This window comes from Parus major, chromosome 10 (assembly GCF_001522545.3).
Source record: "Parus major isolate Abel chromosome 10, Parus_major1.1, whole genome shotgun sequence".
Classification (NCBI taxonomy): Eukaryota; Metazoa; Chordata; class Aves; order Passeriformes; family Paridae; genus Parus; species Parus major.
In genome coordinates this window covers 9,192,922-9,213,874 of record NC_031779.1, presented here as the reverse complement: position 1 = coordinate 9,213,874, position 20,953 = coordinate 9,192,922, and the positions used below count along the sequence as shown (strand labels likewise).

The following is a 20,953-nucleotide window of genomic DNA, read 5'->3' as shown; positions in this document are numbered from 1 at the left end:
GGAAGCATTGATTTTTTTGAAGTATTTGGTTAATGATAATAAATTGCTAGAGGAATGTTTCCAAGTCAGAAAAGTTCTTGCTTTTGCAGTGTAATCTAATTTTTTTTAAAAATATACTTCAATAGCCTGTAACTGTAAGGACTTGGAAGGGATGATACTTGACATCTGTATTACAGCGATCTAAAAGCAGCATGAGCACGAATGGCCAAGCTGAGTCCAAGGGCTGGCCAGGCCCTGCCTCCAGCAGTAGCCCTTAGTCACTGCTGTGTGCAGGAGTGTCACATGGAGTGGGGTGACTTCCAATGCCTCCCACCTCTCCAGGGCCCAAAACACTCCACGAGGTATATGGCATAACAGGGAGAATCATTTTGACCAAAAATATTGGCACAAATAATATAATCTAAAATTAGGCCTTTCTTCCTGAAAAAGCTGAGCACTTAGGCACCAACACGAGTTCCAGTTAAAGAACTATTTCACTCTACCCAGCTACTGCAGAAGGTCTATTCCAAATAACACAAAATCACAGTAGCATTCAGCTACCCTCTCTTCCCTTTCTTTTACAAAAGCTGGGAAGTCATCTCTGCAGCAGAGATGTGCTTCAAGATACAGATAGATTATGTCTTCCTACAAATTTCTCCACAGCAGTATCTGAAAATCTGACTCAAGGTTTGATGAATCAGACTAATTACAACAGAGAGAGCATTAGAAGAGAAAAAACAAATGTAATTTTACAATTTATTGCTTTGTTTTCAGCAAGAAGAAGCCACCGGATTTCCTTTTTGTGCATTTTACTTTCTCTTTGGAGTCTGCCCAATGGTTACATTCTCTGAAATGTACAATGTCAAACCTTCTGAGAGCAGTTACATTAGTAGAGAGGACAATAAAAAAGCCCTTTTGATTTTAGTCTGATGAAAATTGCTCAGAACTTGTGTCCTGAGCTCCTGAGCTCAATCTCTCACAGATCAATATATGTTCTTATTATCTCTCTATCGTTGTATTGGTCAAGGGGAAGTGCTTCATTTTTCACACAGATTCAATTTTAGTATAACATAACAGACACCAGTAATATTCTAACATGGTTTACTATGGCATCTTTAGAACTTACCACTGAGACTGAACGTGAAGATCCCTAAATTGCTGGCATCAGTGTTCCTGTAAACTCTGGCACAATTTCAGATGGGTTATCCTGCCAAAAGTCAGAGGAAAATATTCATCAGACAGATGATTACTTTTAATCACACTTAGCCAGTACCCGTGAAAGCCTTACTTTATAAATGCCTGCTGCAGGTTTAATGATAAGACCACTGCAATAGCTCTGAATGCAACACACCTGCACATTGACTTTTCAAGTATCTGTGAACCTGAATACTGATTCTCAGAGGGTGCTTTCTGTAGAAAAATTGTCCTTTCATAAAAGCAATCCAACAGATTTTACCAGAAAAAAAATAACAGTGTATTGCAGTATTAGTTTTAATAAACTTCAATAGAAGGACGCCTCCTGGAAAAAAAAGCAAACAAACAAAAATGCACAAAATTGGCCAACCCTAAATTAACGAACTGTACAACTCATATGCACTTCATTTTCCTTTCACATCAAAGGGGTTTTGAAGTTCAGATAAATTTGCCTCCTAATAGTTTTAGTACAGGACTATCTCTCTTAACATCTGAAAAATAACATTAAGAGCTGGCATTTAACAGCTTATTTGTATTACAGCACTTCAGGAACAAGAAAACTTGTAATTTCTACCATATGTGAAAGGTTTCTTTCATTAAAGTATTTCTATTTCTTGACAAAAAAATAGACTGAGAAAAACTCCAGCAAAAGGATTATTTAAAAAAAATACATGTACAACTTAATATTTTTGCATAACTTTGCATATGATACTAAATACAGGATGTACATTCATTTCATTAATGTTTGTACAGTTATGTTATGCACGGTTTAAATTACTTCTGTTTAGGAGAACATGAAACTATCTTGAAGTGAGAGCAAAGAAGAAGTGGAATTGATGACAAGAAATATATAAGCAGGTTTATGATCTTGTAGCACTCAAATCCAAGTTGTCTCTACAATGACAGAGCAAATTTAAAACAATAAAAAAAACTGTAAGGAGCCATCATCAAGGCCTAGATGAATACAGAGGGTCTCCATATCTCTTCCTTCCTCTTTGACTCAAGCTCCCAATGAAAATATTACCATTTTCACTATGCAACAACGAATTCCTTAGAGTGAGATTTTCAAAGACACATAGGGAACTGGGTGTCTAATTCCCCCAGGCAGTTTTGAAAAGTGCATGATAAATATACTCTATAGTTCCTTATACATCAAACAATATCCCAGTGCACTCCACATTAATCTTTAATCTAGACACTTTAATCTTCAAATCTTCATACAATAATCTTCAATGAAAGGTTCTTTCAGGGAGTTTACAGTATATTTAACACAATTTAAAAGCCACAAGTGCATTGCCCTAGCTTTTAATATCCAGAGAATGTTTTATAAATTAGATCAACCACACCCTAGCCAAGGTTTCTGTGTTTTTAATATCTTTGGAGGGAGATTACAACAAAAGGGTGCTGGAGGGAATGACTTAGCTGGTTAAGCACTCCAGAACCATAGCTGCTGATCCCTGAGTTTATGCAGCATTTTATTTTCCAAGGTAAGGACTTGTGTCTCTTGCAGGTATGAAACCAGCACATGTTACAGTGCATACTACTCTGTTTTGGCAGCTCTCTGTATGCACATCTGGACACAGACATACTTTCCATATCTGTATTTTTGCCAAAAATATTAACTGTTAGAATATTGTGCTGGGCCCATTTTGCAGGGATATAACCATGACTTCAACTGCTCCTGGCCTTTACTGTTCCCTTCACTGCTCTTTACCACAGCACTTCCCAGTTCTACTCTCAGAGCAGGACTCCACAGCATTAGCCCTCACCAAATGCACAGTGGAACTCCTCAGAATTTGTACGTGGATTGAGGACAAAAGGCAATAGGTCAGTATGAAGTAAGGGGGGAAAAAAAGAAGATAATAGCCATTATGACAAGCAGGACTTTCTGTAGGGAACCTAGTAATAGCACATTTTAAAGAGAATTTTGAAGAAGCAGCTTTGCAGAAGCACCTGAAGTGTTCCAGAGAAAGCACAAAGGTGCTGCCTTGAAAACAAGAGTTGAAGAAGAAATCGACACAGAATGGAGAAATGAAATGAGCTGGTGAAAAAAGGGAGAGTCACCTGAAAATAATGGTAAACAATACATCCAGAAAAATAAAAGAAACTAAGAAAATGACTTTTCTAACATTATTTGAGTTGTGTAAGGTAATCTCTGGCTTCCCTTTAACCTCCACAACTGGAGATGTGAGAAGGCAAATTCACCAAGAAGCACGTGGAGGAGAGAGAAGTGCAATGGAAGCCAAAAGAAGAGAGCATCACAGTATGATCATTGAAATTGAAACAGCTGATTGATTCACAGGGTCAAAGGTGGAATACCCACTCTGATTAGACTGGAGAAAGTTACTGCAGACCCAGTATGATTTTAAGTTTAAGCAGTTCCCATTGATAATAGAGAGTGGGAATTAGATGGATAGGACTGCAGCATGCTCCATGCATTCAGGGATGAGAGCCTCTTAGAAGAACAGGTTGGGTAGACACTGGGATATTTCAAATAAGTGAAAGGCTAAGGAAAGCTTGAAGATTTGTAAGAAAAGAGAAAGAAGAGAGTGTCATATTGAAGGAAAAAAGGGATCAGATGGGGAAATGCATAAAGAGGGTGAGCAGAGGACAGCAGTTGGCAAACTTTATAACTTGTGACAGGCTAGAGGACTGTTTCAGGAACAGAGCAGCCAGTGAAGGGAGCAGTTATGAAGATCATTTATCAGTTCTCACTGGGAAGAAATTGTTAAGATCCTTCTCAGAAAAAGAATTTCTGGTGGGAGAAGAGGCATTGAGGAATAAGCCAAAGGTGCTGAAGAGGAGATTAGGGCTATGGTGAAGATTTCAGGAGCAGTAAGTAGGCAACTGATAGAATTGAGAAAAAAGAGTGTCTGTGCCATGGAGGGAGTCAGCTTGGTCACGAAGTTTCTCTGCTGGATATATTTATAGGAAATATCTGTAGGAACAGTGGTGTTGCTGGCTTTGAGAGACTCAGAGAGAACGCAGAAGCTGAACTCAATCAATTCAAGAACATCACTTGCCTTTGTGCAAGAAGACCAAGGGAGGTGGGACAATAAAGAAGTTCCTGGTCATGTTCCACCTTTGCTAGACCAACTCGTAAGTGTGTCTTTATTTAAAACTCTCAGGTGTCTGTCACAGGCGAACAGAACTTGACAAGTGGATGAATTTAATATACCATGAAGTTCCAGCACTTCAAAAATGATTGCAGATCCACAAAAGGTCTCTGAATTCCTGTTATATATTCAGACGTGACACCTGAACTGGCTGAAAGATATGGGCATATTTGTTCCACTATGCTTTTTATCTCAGAAAAATACCATGATTTGTACTTTGAGGAAAAACATGAAATATTTCATATTCATGGGACATATTTCAGTGTGAGGACATGAAGAGTTGGTGATTTGGGTTCCAATTTCCATTCTTTTCATGGTCAAGCCCATTCTAAGGCCAGAAAGATGCAATCACATTTCTGGCAATGCAGATGGTTTTCAGCACAGAGTTTTGAGCAGAGACAGCATTGAGACCCTCAAAATATTGTCAGAAAAATACAATGATACAATGTCTGAGAAAGCTAATGCTATGATTTCTATAAGGCAAATTTATAGTCCTGGGAAGCAAAGAGAATTTGGGGATAATAGTAGTACTAATGGTCCAGAAAGCTTAGTGAAAGTAAACTACTGTGAGACATTGAGAATAGATTTTTTTTTTTTTTAATTAAGGTATTTTTATATAAAGGATTCAGATAAAATTTTACACTGTTTTGGCAAAGCCAGGAATTGAGACTAAAGGAGTGACAATGAGAAAAATGGTCAAAAAATTTAAGTGAAAAAGCTTTAAGAAAGACAACCTCAAGTGACATCTTTAGAGGGAAACAATCAGCTGAGAGGACATAACTGATGATTCTCTAAAAATGAAATTTATATTGCAAATCACAAGGACCTCTCTGATGGTAGTCATGAGTCCAGCTTGCTGAGTAGCATGTCACAGATGGTATCCAGCAAAGACCTTCGTAAGAGAAGCATTAATCTCAAGCAAACATTGATACTTTCAAAACACTTTTAAAACTTTAGAGATTAAGGAAGATAAACTAATGCTTGAACTGGTAATGTCCTAAAAATTCTCTAGGAACCCAATGCTTAATTTTACACCTTAACTTGACTGAATAGATTATCATTAGATACTCATTAATTTACACATCATTAGTCTGTGCAAACTATTTTCATGATACAACAGAAGAAACCCAGTAGCACCAAATATAACAATTTAGAATGAGATTTCTCACCATTTTTCCTTTGTGAATCTACTCTTTATTTATTTCCATGTAAATGCATTGAATTTAACAGAATTTTCCAAAATAGTAATAATAAATTTTTATTTCTTTAGATATATATGCATACATCAAAAAAGTGCATCTATTGACCTTGAATTGATCACTCTTCACTAAGAAGAAATGCAGCTCAGTGTAGCAACATCTGCTAGTACATCTAACAGTGGAGTGAAACACTGGAAAACCACTACTGGTGTTATTTCCCTCAAAATGTAAATCCAATATCGAATTGGTTACGTAACTCAGCTGTCACAAGGTCTCATACAGTATAGAAAAGCTGCATTTTAATGTTTTCTGCGGGAAGGAGAGGAGGTGTGAGGAGATGTGAGTTCTGTTTAACACTAAACTGCTTTTAATGCTGTGAAATATGTGGAAGCAAGGTTAATTGAAAACCTGAAGTAATATAAAAATAGGTTCAGACTTTAACAGGAATACATATGGTATATAAAGCTCCACTGAGCCCAGGTGGATAAGTGAGCATTTTTAATGCACATTAGTTGGAGAAATGAAGAAGTAGAAGCAGATAATAAGTACTACTAAACTGGAATATTCTGAAGGTCTGGAAGAGAGATAGAAAACCAGTATCATGGAAATTTCGTAGATTACTTTTCCTTCCCACCCAGAGAATACTGAGTTCCCCATTTCCCTTTAGTTACTGGCTGTGGTTATCACTGCCCCAAGGAAAAGGGGGTGGCTTTCAGAGACAGACTTTAAGCAAGAATATTTGGACTTCCCCGTAAAGACACATGGATGGGTGAAGTACAGGACTTCACAGAGCAGCTCTTTTCTGCCTCAGTACTCCTATACCCTACAGGAGAGAAGGCCAGGACCACAGAACAGAGGAATGTGCAGGTCTGCCTCTGTCCTGCAAGGATAGTTCTCTCTCCTTGGACATGCTTTTATTAGGCTGGAGTTATTCACGATCCCCAAGAAAGTGTAGGAATTCTAGTCTGAATATGCATTATAGCATGATGTGCCCCACATAATTTTTTATAACCATCTAATTATAAGCATATCTATCTCTCTATCTCCATAAAGACATATAAAACCTCATAAAAATTCATTGCCACAGAAATTGATTCCTGGGTTTGGTTCATCTACTACTGACACATGTGGTAAACACCCATGTTCTCTGTTACATTGTCTCAGTCAGCATCAAGCAGCCAAGATGCAGGCACCAGGTCATGCAGACCTGAACCTCCTGGAAGCTCTATTCTCTTCCAGTCAAATATTAACAGTGTCTTCCAAACTGTAACTGTCCCCAGTTCTACAGAAATCTGGCCTTTCTACCATATTGCAGCTCGTTTCACTGTTATTGCTACCTGGTCCCTGTTGCAAAAGGATGCAAACTTCACACCTTCTCACTACCAGATGCATGAATTTAATGTGACTCCCAGGCCAATCAGTCAGAATGATGGAAATACACTAAAATATTAAGGCAGAGAAACCCCTTTATAAAAGAAAATTCCTGAAAAGGTACTTTTTATCAAAAAGCACAACCCCCCCAATAATAATGATGCATGACAGACTAATGAATGGCCATTACTTACTTGTTTTGTAAAAGTTATATGCTACAATTTATCATTTAAAATAATAGCTAATTGAAAAGCTTTTATCACATCTGATTTAAGATCTCTTTACATATTATGGCAATATCATGCTTTCCTGTGTTTGAGACTAACAGACAGTAACACCACTCCCATATTTGAAGACCATGCCTTAAGCACAATAATATATGAAAATCTGAATGCTCAGGAAGACATATGTGAAAAGCAATGCTTGTACCTCATTAGCTGCACCCCAACCAACTTAATTGCATGTGTAGAATATATTCATTTAAATGCAGCTGCATGTGTGACATAGCTTTGGAAACTCTGGCTTAAATTAACAATAAATTTTTGTCCTTTCATTTTTCTTGCCCCTGATTTACAAAGCACTATCAAACCCCTTTGATTTCATAGTTTAATAGCAACATGTTTTGCTGTTAACAGGATCTGAAATATGTACTCAGGCAAGCATTCAGCACCTTCCAAACCCCATTTTGTGAGCTAGAATACTTCTAAATGAAACCATTTCTCCCTCTTTACAAGGCAGTCAGCTCACATAACCAGATGTTGACAATCATATTGAATTATAACTCAAAATTTATTAGGTTAACAGAGAAGAAACACCCACCATCACACAAGCAGTGAATTTAAACTTATTTTTATCTAGTGATTTGCTACAAAAGGACGTACTACCAGCTACCCCATTTGGTGCTGCAGGCCTGCCTGTTTTGATGCAGCCTTTTGTTTTTTTAAGACATTAGCCCAAACCAGTGAAGTCAATGGAGAAGTGTATTTGCTCCAGGGATATGCCCACATTTCCATGTACCTTCCACAGAAATGCTCAGTCCTGCAGCCTCAGCATAGCAGTTCCTTGCCCAATTTTTTCTTCAAATCTATCTTTCCAAACCTGGCTCTAGACATAAAGACTTATGTTTTTAGCACAATGACACATTGGTGTGAACAAGTATTTAAGACATCACTTTCATTATTAATAAAACTAAAACTGTACAGCTTGAAACAGTATGTCAACAAGCAATTATTTTTCATCTTACATCTGCATACATAGTTACTTCAAAGGCATATTTAGGTACTTGGTCCAATTCAGAAGATTCCCTTTGAAAATGCATTTGAATGAATGTAACCCTTTTTCTACAGAGATTTGGCTAAACATTTTTGTTACAGCAGTTTTGTTTAGCATGGTAATGCAATCAGTATCCCAGGAGGCTCATCCTTCACAAGATGCCTGCCTGCAGCTCTACCTGCAAAGTTATATTATGGCAGCCTTCCCAGATAACAAAGTACAGAAACTGTAATGCATAAAGCAGCACAATTGTCTGTCAGAGGCTGTCTAAAAAAAAACAACCAAAAAACCCCAAGCAAACCCCCCCCACCCCAGTTTTCAACAGAAATATTCATGATATGACAGTGCTTCATTTCAGGAACCAGTGGGCATAGGCTGTATTGCTCATTCACTTAAAACAAATAGTGAGGAGATTCCATGAACAATTTCTATTTCCTGGACAAAGCAAAGAGCATTACTGCTTTTCAGAGGAAAGGTGAAACAGTAGTGATAAAGCTGTGAACTGAATAAATATAAAGACTATGAAGTGATTTACTATTCTTACTGCAGCCAGCTAGCAACAAAGTCAATCTCTTTGGCTGAGGCAGTGATTAGTGAGTGCAGTTGACCTGTGATATCCACTGCTTTTAATCCAACGGTTTGCACATTATGTTAAAAGCTGAACTTGCAAAACAATATTATTCCTTTTGAAACCTTTCCTTTTTTTTTTTTTTCAAAGATCTTATTTTTACAAAGTGCTTAAGTAAAGGACTATGTAGAATTAAATAATAACTGAAAATAATTACCGGCAAAATCATAATACAGGTCACATTTGCATGTGTTTACATACATATGGCACTGATAAAAAACCATGAATCTAAACTAGAGTCTTGATAAAGTGGACTTGTAAACAGGTTTTATTCTCTTTTTTTTTCCCATATCCTTGAAATAATTTTGATAATAGACACCTACTCTTTTTAATAGCCAGGCATTTATTTCCATTTTGCAGCTGCCACATGAAGCTCTTTTTATGCTCTTTTTACAGTCCAGCTCTTCTATTTAAAGATAACTGACAGGTTTTAGGGGAAGTGGGAATCTACAGGCTTCACATTTACTATCACATCAGTTCAGTTCTGGGGCTGATTATCATCATTATGTTACACCTTGTAGTGTCCCATATGTGACAGGTGCCTTCTGAGCACCATTAAAGGTATCATCTCTTAAATTAACTGTGTCAGGAACAGATAAAAAAAAGAAACAGATAGATGCTGGAAAGGCAGGAGGAAAATGGACTCATGTCATGGTCAGATTAGCAGTGGATATCTCCCCCAGTAAAAAAACTTTAACGGTAGTGATATTGTGTTTTCACATGTATAGTTTCTAGAATCTTTTTCTCCATGTACAAATATGAAGATGTATTTTACACTGTGAATAAAATCACAACATGCTTTGAGTAAGAACCAAGTGTCTTTTGTAATTTCTTTATGAAAATAAACCATTGGAGAAGTCTGGAATACCTCACAATTTCCTGCTCACAGGACACCTTGGCTCTCCACCACTTCTGCAGATGAATGAAGGTACTGCAGTGTGGTTCAAACTGCTTCAGGAGAAGCTCATACTGAAAATAAGGGACCAAAGCTTGAATATACATAGTTAACCTGTCATCCATCATTAATAAAATTTTCAGTCTCTTAAATCTTTATTCACAGCAGGCAGTCAAATATAGTTTTTAGTTCAACAATTTCAAATATGTTTGTACATTGTTGTGGCTTCAAGAGTGCTGAAAGCTATTTACTTATGTAAATCTTGAGATTTGCTACACAAAGAAACAGATGCATGTGACATTTGCAAGGCAGAGAAAAGTGTCACATGTTGGACTGGAAAACAAAGCTTGGGGGGGAAAAAAGGTGTGCCCTATTTCACCCAGCCCTCATCCCTGAAGGACAAACTGAAAAGGAAATCTTGGCAGCTACTGCAAATCATGAAGTGAGAGCAGCAGTATGGTCTTGGACAAACCTCACAACTATATTTGTCATCAGAGTACTTTCTGCACAGGGGAACTCTCACATATATTAAATAACTAGACCTTTTTTTCCCTTTTAAGATGATGAATCAATAAATTGTTAAGAAACCCTAACTTATAAAGAATCACAAAAGAGAACAAGAGGAATGTTTTGAGGACTGGTGAGAATTTTTTTAGGCCTCCACTATTCCAAGAGCTTTATCTGTTAACTGTATGCAAAACAAGATTGGGGATCATAACTGAGAAAATACTTGTTACAAAGAGGCTCTTTAATACTAAGAAGTAATAAGATCTAGTTGCCAGAAGCTGAAATAAAGCCAATTAGAGTTACAAATACAATTCCTTTTTTTCTTAAATTAACCATTAGAAACTCTAAGGAGGAGTGGTGCATTCACTAGTAAATTGGATTGGGTATGGCTTAGCAACTTGTTTCAGTTAAAGAAACCTATTAAAACTCATGTTGCTGTAACCAAGTAGAATGCCATGATTTATGATATACAAGGAGATCTGATCTAGCCTTTAATGAAACTGGTACAAGCTGTAGGCTATGGATACCATGGGTCTCAGGATTTTGCCTTTACTACATGACAAGTGCACATGAACCTGTTAATGCTGGAAGTGGTATTGCCTGGTACATTTTCCACATTCATTTAATAAAAACATCTGTGCAAGAAATGCTTCCCAAAGGACACACTCAGAACTTGTTTCAGGGGGCATCAGCTCTTACTCAGGCTTTGACCATTAATACATATGATTCCATTATCCTTTCTCATTAAGTAGTACTAGAAGCTCTCTTTGCTAATGCAAATAATACATAGCAGACGGGACAGCCCTATCAGGTCCTTTTGGGAGGAGAGAAGCTCTTTCCTGATTAGTTTAAGTGCCCTTTGAGAGACATTAGTAATCTAATTCAACCATTTTAAATAGAGGAACAGGAAAAGGCTTGCATTACCAAAATAAAAGGTATTTCCAGCATCTACTAACACCACGTATCTTACTACTCCATTTCTTTTTTTGAAAATTAACATTATTTTAAAGGAGTAACATATTCAAATGTAGGTGGTAATATTTTCTGCCCATTAATTTCATTAAATTATGTAAAGACATATTTAATAAATCAGCTTTTCTATATGACTTAAAGTTCTATACTGTAAGTTTTAATCAAGTTGAAGAAAACAAACAAAGACATTTGAGTTGTTTGGGTGAATGGCACATGTAAGTATTTCTGCAAGATTTCTCTTTTATCCTTACGATTTTTCCATGCAAATCAACAGAACCACAGGCAGACTAGGCATTCACCCCTTACATGGATCAAACTGAATATTTAATATCTACAACACAGAAGCTCTAATACTGATGTGAAATTTGGCCTAATTGAGGAAGATCTGCTAGATAACTAGCTGTCCTATCCCTAGGGAGCTGTTAAAAGCCTGTAAGTGACAACATTGTAATAATCTTCAAAATATTTATTAATTAGCTATGGGGAAACGTTATTGAGTCATCAGGAAGTTGTATTTCATGTAAATAGCAACACTATAAACTATTTTCTAATGCAATAGCCATGCCCATAGGTTGCTGTTTTCATTCCTCCATTTCTAACCAAGTTGCTTCCCTAGAAAAACTGTATGATCTGAAAAAAAAATCAAAGAAGTTTGGTGTCATCTGTGAAGTTGTTATTCCTCCAGGGTTAAGTTCAGCTCTGTGAAGAAATGTCTCAAATTCCACTTGGTGTTGCACAAGGGTGGATTTCATCCTTCTGATTAAAGTCACCTCTGAGTTTCTGCAACGAGGTATTGCACTGGAGGGTGACAAATGCACTCAATTGGACCAAGAAGGGAAGAGGCTGGAGGAAACCATTATCACATCTCACAAGCCTCCCTCAGCACCAATTCATAAAGGTATGTTGTTAGTACACACAAGTGTGGCTTGTCAGATGCAAAAGCCTTTGCTTTTATCTCTGGGAGTCCCTGGCTCCATTTCAAACCAGCAGACAAAGGTGAGCTCTGCCTTTATGTGCAGGGCCTGCAGCCCGTGTGACAGATCTCCAGCCCCTCCGTGCTCCCTCACCCAGCGCTGCTCTGCAGCACAAGGCCTTCTCAGCTGCACTCCTCTTGTGCTGCTTTCAACGAAGTCATAAACCCCAACACTCTGTGCTGTGAGCAGAAACCATGGGTGTATTTTGATGCAACATCAGAACATTTTAGGGCCCTATGTCAAGCTGTGGTGAGTAACCCAGTTGGCCACCAGTGACCCAAGGCCACTCCCTCACTCCCCTCAACAGGGCAGGGGGGAAATGAGACTGAAAACTCATGAGGTAAAGCCAGGGAGATCACTCACCAATTGTCATCAAAGGCACAAAAGACTTGACATGGGGAAAATTAATTTATTGCTAATTAGAAGGGTTTGATAGTGAGAAACAAAGACTAAAATACCTTTCTCACACCTGTTTTTCTCTGTTGGGTGCTGCCAGGGCTGTTCCTCACACTTTTTCCCTCACACTTGCTGCCTGTGGGGCTCTGTTTGCTCCCACACATCCCACAGAGGCTGCAGCAGCTCCTCTGAGAGCTCGGTCGTGCCCAGGCAGGACCTGGCTGGGGCAGCCCTGCAGTCCCCTCACGGGTCCCTGCACCCCCATCCCGGCCCCTCACTCCCTGCACAGGCAAAATTACAACTTCTGCAGTGACCCAAAACACAGGAGACCTGTGTCTCAGCTAACACAGATGCTGCTAATAAGAACCACCTCCTCAGACCACTGTACTCTTGTCCCTGCTCAAAGAAAAGCTTTACTGTGACAAGCCCTCAAGTTACATCCATGCGGTCAATACCTCTTGCAAAATTACAAGTTATTATACATAAACATGGCCCCAATTCTGGAGTAAGTATTCACACACATATTCTGGTGTTACTTTGAAATGTACAAATGTATAAAGGTTAATTTGAAAGGAGAACCTCTCCACCAAAACTAACAACAGTTTTAGAGGCTTCACCATGCCCTTGCAGGTGAGGCAGCCTCAGCAGGTTGGCAGCACTGAGGTGAACAAGCTCCTGGCGAGTGATGCTTCTGCCTCTTGTCAGCAAATACAGAAACGACAGCCATTCAAAGGAAAAAAAAAAAAGTAGAGCTATATTATAGCACTCTCCATCTCTTTTTTTGTCAGTGATAGCTGTCAAAAACAGTTCACTTGTAAGTACAGCAAGAAGCTTGCTGCTCTTGTTGGACTGGGTGCCCTCAAACAGTGGTGACAGTCATGAGACAGGGAGGGTGCATGATTCTGCGGAAGCATCACTGGTTCCTGGGTCAGTATATGAACTTGCTGGAGCGGGACTTGTAACCCGGGCACCAGAGGCACTAGTGAGCCAGAAGAACAGCCTGAAATACGGTTTTTGAGGAGGAAATAAGTCTGCCAACTCTTGATTTCTGAAGGATAACATGTGGAATATGATTATGGTGATAAATTAACTTTGTAAGCATCTATGCTATGTCTAGAATTTGTGCCAGCACTGGTTACTTCTTCAGAGCAGGAGCTACAGTGACAGTTCCTAGCACTGCAGCATGCATTCCCAGGAATGGATTTGGGATGGACACGTGGAAGTACAATCAGAATGTGAGGAAAGGAATTATGCCTTGGAAGAGGAACAGAAGGGTCTGTCCCTGAAAATCATATGTTCTTCCCACCTCTAATGGAGATTTTTGAGCTGTACTGATGCACAGTATGCAAGACCAGATGCAGGTTTTTTGTAAGATAATAAGCCTGTGCTTGTACCTTTGACTCCTGAGAAACCAGTGGTGGAGTTGTAATATTTTGTCTGATGCCTCCTAGGTAGCAGATAATGTGCTACTCAAGGATACATGAGAGTATCTCCCCAAGAACCAGAGATACGTGCAGCATCTGCTTTGAATTTGTACAGATATTTTAAAAGGACAAGGTTCGTGTCCTTGATAATACTATCACAGATCTAATGAGATTTACAAAGAAAAAAAGGAATGCATTATATTAAATATATGAAATTAATGATGATTAAGAGAGGGAAGTTCCATGGTAGAGCACTGAACCTTTTAGAGTCCTGACACAGGCAGTAAAAAGCCTAGACAAGGAGAGAGGTGAGAGCTGCCAACACACAGGAGGCATCCTTGGTCTTCCACATTTCCTGTATGATTCCCCTCAGGGATATTGCTGGTAACTACACAAGAGAAAAAAACATCCAAAATATGCACTAGTAGAGGTATAGAAATAAAAGAACTGCTTGATGCAACAACATAGTGCTAAACTGATGTCTTGTAAGTCTTTATTCTCTATGCTTGCTAATACATTAGCTTCATAATAAATATCCAAATCCTATGCTGTTTTTGGCAATAAAAGCATTGACCTTTTATGATAATTTTGTGTTGTTTCTAATAATATTTACTAGGTAATTTGAAAATCTTTCAGTCATCAGTACAAATTAACAAAACTCTTGGGTGGGCATTAGGGTTTAAAATTTGTAATTAGCTCTTACCTACCTTCAGCTTGAAATTAATTCTGACACTAAGGTAAATAAAACTCAACAAAATTCATCATCTACTCTGTATTAGCAGAAAAATCAGTTTTCTAGAAATAAATGTTGACTACAAAAAGTTTTGAGTATTTCCTCTTCGTACAAACTTCAATCTTTTATCACAAAATCCTAAGTATAATCAGAATATAATTACATTCTAGCTGAGTTGTAAATTAAATCAGAATTGCTAAACACGAGTTTCTATCTCAGACTGGATCATTACAGTACTAAAGATAATTAAGATGCACAGGTCCCCTCCTGAGATGAGTATTGTCATGCAGGACCCTATGTGTTATGCCAGTTACAAAAGGAAATACGGATATTTTGCAGGATGCAACAACTTTTTAACCTTCTCAATAAAAGCATCCACATGCATCAGCTTTTTCAAACCATAAGTAAAAGGAGTGGAGTTGCATTAAGCTGTGAATGATTCAGAAATGTCTAATATTTTCTGAAACACCATCTCCTTCTGCCCTCACTCCATAAAACCCCAACAAGCCTCAAAGCCCCACCTGTTTCTGGAGTCAGTATTTCATTAATTTTTTGTGTTATCAAAATTACAATTTGCTTTCCCATCTCCCAGGGAGAGATGATATATTATTTTGGTATACCTGCTGCTCAACTGTTTATATCTTTAGGTGTTTCCCAAAATCTTCTGTTTATAGAGCAGTCTTTACACTCTCCCATGCTATGAGTACAATGCTTCAGAGGGCTATGCATTCCTCCTGATGCCATTCTCTCAATCCATTTTTCCTTCCCAAGCTTCCAGAGAGAAGGAAAAAAATGAACTAAACCAAACCCTCCTGCCCTACCCATCCCCAACTTTTTCCCAGTGTCTTTATAAATACAATTTTCCAGACTCTTGGCCTATATTTTCCATTTTGTGGATTAAGCATGAAATCATTGAGCTCAATGGGATGGAGAGTATCTTCTTTGCCATTCTGTCAGAAAAATAGAATCCAGTCAGAGATTCTGTTTCCAAACCTTTTTTTGCAGATGCCTAAAAAAATTAATTTAGAGTTAAAAAAAACCTAAAAACCCTGAAAAAATAAATTTATATATCTATATTTGTCAAAAATAATCATAACTTTGGATTATTTCATGTGTTTGAACTCAAAAATTAGTTTTATTTGCACAATTTAAAGTTCTTTCCTGTGATTTTCTGTAGAAACCAAGAAACCACCAGAATACTAGAGAGAGAGAGAGAGAGACAGCATATCTAAATAGAAAAACCATGCATGTTTATACATAGTGGTAAACAAGAGTTACTTGGAACACAGCTGTATTTCTGTGGTTTCCTCATTTTCTCATTGCTGGGTGCACAGCACAACAGTGTTGGATGATCTGAGCTGCTGACAGCAGTAAAAAGCCCGATTATTACTGCTCTAGATATGTCAATATGTACCATTTGAGAGATGGTCAGATCTGCTTGTCTGAATGAAACAAGGCAGAGGAAGAGCAGACTGTTGCAAATCTGGCTCTGCAGAGTCTAAGGAATGAAGTAGGACGTGGCATAATCAGAACAACTGTAGAGGAATGTCACATACTGAGCACAACTAGCCAGCATAAGAGGAGCAACTTTCCACCTGATCTTTCCATAGAGTTCAGGGAGGGGAGGGGGGGGGGGGGAAAGGAAGGGAAGGGAAGGGAGGGGGGGGGAAGGGGGGGGGTGGAAAGACTCAGTGATCAGCAGTGCAAGCTGGTCTCTACATTAAAGCTAACCTGGACCATTGAATAAGAGGGGAGGGAAGAATCATGATCAGAGCGTAGCAATGTGCATGAGGGAAGGCAGAGCAATGTAAAAAATTCATGGCTAGGACAACCACAGGAAATGATGTGTTGCTGGCAGCTGTTTGTTTTAAAGTTTTCCACAACTCTGACTATGCACAAGAGCAGCAGTGCTCACAGTATGCTCAGAACTGTAGCCAGAGGAGAGCAGAAATAGCCCTGAGGAACAGCCACTAAGAGAAAAGCTTCTGAAGAACACCCCTCAAAAAGCCAGCTGCTTACTGTCCTTGCAGTCCCTGCCCCTCGGCTGCCATCCCCAGCCCCCTGTGCCAGCCTCCCCTGCTGCCTCCCATCAGCAGAGAAACATCTTGGCTTTTGCCCATTATCTCATAGGGACCAAAACAGATTTTCAACTTCCTTTCCCCCTCTCCTACATCAATAAATTGCAATTTTTTAAGTCAGAGGCATTTATAAGACTTCGTATACCACACATCATTATTTGCTCCAGTATTGAGTATAAAATCTTGTGTGTGACCTTACAAAAAGGCACCTAGTCCTGACCGCAGCTTGTCAAGAACTGGGAAGCCTCTGCACTCCCTTAGGTTCGTTCAAGGTTAATCAGCACACCACTGTTCACCTTCTGTTTGATTTCTCATTTGAATGTATTATGTTTTGGTTTCCAACTGATGATTCTTGCTATGATTTTACTTCCTGGATGAGATAACTACACAGAATAAAGAGTCTTTCTTGTGCAGAGGAAACACTACAACCATCTTATCTTTCTTTTCAGCACCTTTCTTGATTTGTCACAGCACATAAATTTGAGCATCTCAACTAGACAGAGCTTTTAAATAGCAGAACCATGGATGTAGTATAAATTGTTTAGACCTAGATGGTTAATGTTTTCACTGGTTACTAAATGGCTTCAAACTATTTGCTTTCTTAGTGTAATAAGTACATTGTCCTGTATCCCTCCCAGGACAGAAAATAAATAGTAAAAGCACACTGCGGTCTTAATCTTGCCACTCCTGTTGACTAACAGGCAAAGCTACAGCTAGGATGTAACCTTATCCTAAGTGACCCATTTTTGTAGCCATATCAACTATATCTTTTCTCCTGATAACTCTACCTTTTCATTTTAATCTTCTCTTTCATGAATTCTTTATATAGGTTACTATAATTTTTTTTCTTTATTACAAGTTTTGTTACTAATTTCTTATCAGTTCCAGCTGTCAGTTCAGACCTTAGTTAGAGCAGCCTTTAAGCCAAATCTTTGCTCATTCTTGAAAGAACACTTGGAACTTTCTGGACACTGAATGCATTCTTCCTGAGCAAATCCAGATTTAAACTTCTGTTTTTGTCTTGTGTCATCCCAGCTCCCCCACACCCTCTAAAATTTCACATTGACAAATTCTTAGCAAAACAGTCTTTTGGAAAGACATTTTCCTATGACCAAGGCCGCCTCCTTTAGTGATGTACTGTCACAAACTGCCAAGCTTTGCGACTAATATTTCTAATATAAAATAGCAGTTTGACATTTTGGATACACAGCAATATGTCTCAATTAAAAGATCATAAATATAGAGGGAATCGCATTACATGAATAAGTACATTAGCTTCTGAAATTCTCCTTCCATTTTTTTTGCTGAATAGCACATACAAAGGGTGAAGTTAAAAAATTACCTTCCTATGTATAAACAAAAATCTGTACCTGACACTTGCATATGAAGTCACAGCTGAATTGTCCATGGAGCTTTTGAAAACTCTGATTATATTTCCCTGCACAAGCACACACATTATTGCACACATGCTCCTATACAAATAGGCTTTAAGGCTGAAAAACTTTCAGACAAGGGATATAAATATAATAAAGTATAATCTTTAAGTCTTTGCACACATTATAGCAATATGTTCTATTACTTCATGCCTAAATTTTAGAACCATTGCATTTGTTCAAACTTTGTGTCAGTGGCCAATACTATATTGAATTCAGCTTTTGTGTTTCACATTGAACACATGCTATGTTCTAATTCAGTGTTTTGAAATAAATCATTTACTTTCTAACTTTTCTTCCTTCTATCATCAGAGTAATTTAACACATGTCGTTTCCTGCAATGCTATCCAATTCACACATCAGCAGGTGGTATACAATTTTTCCTTATTTTCCCCCTTTTTTTACTGTATAGCTTTTTGTGTGTTTAGATAGGACCTATCTTATTTAAAAAGCAGAGTAGCACTGTAGAACAATGACAGTTTCAACATGTATCTCAGAGTTTTTAATTATTCTTGTCACTGTACCATTTAGTAACTGTTTTACTTAGAGATTATGACTTTAAGTTAAGCCATATTTAGCATATGGCCCATATTAATACATTCAAAGAGTAATTACCAATACCAGTCAAGCTAAAGCTATATGGATCAATTCATGTGCATTTGCTTATTGCAAATAACAACAAAAAAACCCATAATTCATCACTTGCATGATCCCATATGCCAGACACAAGTATGCTCTTCTGCACATTCTTCCACTGCCCTTTAGAGAGACCTTTCATAGCTGTTCCTGGCTACTTTGCCAGCTGAAAATCATTACTTTTGTCAATATACTGAGGATTTTTCTCAGGTTATTTTTTTCCATTTCTTCTGAACTAATCTTCTCTACATTTTTAAACAACAGGAAATACAATGGAAAAAAAAATGCATGTAGACACAAAGATAGAAGGTTTTGGAGTAGAACCAACAGTTAAGAGAAGACACAAAATAGCAAGATCAGTACATGGACTACTTCTTTCAACCCCCATCAAAATACTAAAAACCAGAAAGGCCCTGAAAGAAGTCAAGTAAACCAGAGCCATATGGTCAACCAACACTGAAGTTGAAAGAAAATCTGTGGTGAGTCAATCTCATATTTCTGTATTCTTTAAACACATAAGTTTATCGTCCTTTAGCAAACTACACATAAAGCAGAATAATAGCTCTGCACAGCTTAAATGAAGAGTTTGGTTTTTCAGACGAACATTTTTGTTTCCTACAGTAGCAATTATAGGAGACACTAGGAGTTGGCTAGAAAGCTCGGTACAATCTATAAACACTTATTCATAGAACCACTGGGTGGACACTGTATTGGAGCCAAGTCTTACATTCAACATTCCCGTTGTGAAACAAGTCTGACATTTCTGTCTGTCTCCCTTCTTTTAAAGGACAAATCAATTTGTAACAGAGAGACAGCAGTTTGCAACCAACTGTGCTAAAGATCAAAATGAATTAATGATATTGAAATAAAGGTAACAGTGCAGTAAAGAGCAAAAAATTGGAAATAAAGAGTAATATAAAATGGAGATCTCAATTAGAAAGACACACAAAAAGAACATGGATTAGCCAAGAAAGCTCCTCTACTTTTCCTAATTTCCTCCTGCTAATTCTTTGTATTGTAGCAAATTGATCAGCTGTTAAACACATGGTCACCTCTTTTAAAAAAGATTGCTATCTTTTGTGTTTGGCTTGAAGCTAATGTTATCTAGTCTTTTAGAAAATGATACTGAATATGCCTTTCAAACTACGTCAGTTCTTTATCTCTGCTGCACTTCGTTGTTATCCTGCTCAGATGTATCTCACTTTTCTTGTGGGCAGACATTATCTAGGGATCTGGAATCACTTCTGAAACAACAGGATTACTGCATCTCTCACCTCTTCAGAATGAAAAAAAAGTTTGCTTGCAACCTAAACACATTCATCTGAGGGCTTTATCAGCTTACATTTCTACATTAGCAACTTACAGTTATGTTCATGAATTAAACAAAAATATCCGTAAGAAGTATTGGCAATATCAGTAATAAAAAATATTTGTAACAAGGAGAGACACCAGCTGAGTTTCAACATGAATACTCATGTGCCCCTTCTAAACAGAGCTCTGCCCTGCAGCTGGGCTGAGCAGGCACAGCAGAAGGTCTGCACAGCTCCGAGCTGTGAACATGCCATCAGCTCTCAGTGTCCCACAGGCAGCCAGCAGGCCTGACAGTCTACACTTGGAGGAGCAAAAGCAAGCTTGGAGCAACTAATGCAGCCTGCAGGGTTCCACTTGTGCTGGGATTGTCCCAGTACGGATCAGTCCAGGGGACTGAAAAAACATCTCTGGCAATGGTGCAAAATGTCTTTGCACTGCTTATGGGCCAAAGCAGGACTTCTCAAGCCAGCTTTTCTAGCCTCCCATGACAGCTGAGGTGCCTTTCATAATATTGGATGCATTATGTTTTTTAAGCTGGTGCCCATGTCAATCATGCTTGATGGAGAAAAACCATCTGAAAAATCCCTTCTTTCCTTACTTGGGACAGAGTCTAGAGACAAGTTGGAACATTTTGTTAGAATAATACAGAGGAATGAACTTTTTTCCCCTCCAGCTGTTCTATGAAAGACACTTGTTTTGTTTTTTTTTGTATAAAACACTTAAACAGTCATAGAATTAGATGCTGGAGTCCTGATGTTATGAAAAATTCCTCTCTTCTAAGTTACAAGGCTATCCTTTTTCTTCTGCAGAGAATAAAAGATGGTACCACTGTCTC

At 38.2% G+C, this 20,953-nt stretch overlaps 1 protein-coding gene across 1 annotated transcript in view; it reads right to left on the bottom strand.

Annotated features, from left to right (window-relative positions):
* SEMA6D (semaphorin 6D) overlaps positions 1 to 20,953 on the bottom strand; it is a 209,556-nt gene that overhangs the window by 128,002 nt on the left and 60,601 nt on the right. The window contains exon 2 of the mRNA XM_015638980.3: positions 1,106 to 1,186. The gene's annotated coding sequence lies outside the window, so the exon portion shown is untranslated. The remainder of the gene's footprint in view (positions 1 to 1,105; positions 1,187 to 20,953) is intronic.